The sequence below is a fragment of the Arachis ipaensis genome, chromosome B05, assembly GCF_000816755.2.
Source record: "Arachis ipaensis cultivar K30076 chromosome B05, Araip1.1, whole genome shotgun sequence".
NCBI lineage: Eukaryota > Viridiplantae > Streptophyta > Magnoliopsida > Fabales > Fabaceae > Arachis > Arachis ipaensis.
Window position 1 is genome coordinate 10,043,476 of NC_029789.2, and position 1,135 is coordinate 10,044,610.

The window sequence follows — 1,135 nt, forward strand, 5'->3', positions numbered from 1 at the left end:
ATAGTTATTATTCATACCTTGACCCAAAACTCAAGCCAGACCCCAAAAGCAGAGAAAGCCCAAAAGGCAGTTACCAAATAAGCCGACCTCCTAGGAGGTCGGACAAAAACGCTACCAAGTGACAACTCCCTCCTGAAGGAGTTATAACTAATCCCTACTATCACTCACCTACTTCTAGAAGAGATCTCAACAACCCCTAGATAAAAGGGGATGGTTATCCACCACTAATGGTGGAACTACTCCAACGGTGGTTATTGGCTCATCACCTATAAATACCCTGACTCCTTTCAGGTATACTTAAGATCCAATCTACTATAAATCTGCTTGTACCCTTGCTGACTTAGGCATCGGAGTGTCTTGCAGGTACCACCACATCTCCCCACGAACAACTCGGACGCGGCCACTTGACACAGGATAAGTTAGACACTTCCTCACTAGGAGTCTCGACCTCACGTTCAGGCCCAAATTCCATCCAATTTCAGATAACCCTCGGAACATTGGTGTTATTGCTAGGGACATGGGATTAACACCCTATGGCGGACGATCACTTGAAAGACAGACGTACAACGTCCGAATCAGATCCAGAGTACCAAAATTAGGGGAATGATGACCAAGCCATCATGATACCCACTCAGAGAACAGAAGGACCACATGGTGAATGCACCTCGAATCCTCTTCGTAGGAGAATCAGTTCTGAAATTCACCACCCAGAAGATGAAGATCAACCCCATTCTATCGAACTTATGGGACTAGTGCACGGACATCACGGCCGACTTGAACAACTCAAACAGGAGATAGAGCGACAAAGGGAGGCGGAGATAAATCTGAGGAAAGAAATTAAACGACGGAGAGAGTTGGAAGAAAAGTTCTCAAAGTTGGAATCCGACCTTCGAAGTAGGAATCCACGCATGACTCGGGAAGACACCCCTTTTAGGAGGGGAAGACACTTTCATCGAAGACATCATGCGGGCAAGGATTCCTAGAAACTTTAAAAACCCTGACATGAGCTTTTATGATGGAACGACCGATCCGAGGCACCATTTAAGCAACTTCAAGAGTCGGATGTATTTGGCCGATGCCTCAGATGCGACTCGTTGCAAGGCCTTCCCAACAACCCTAACCAAGTCGGCCATGA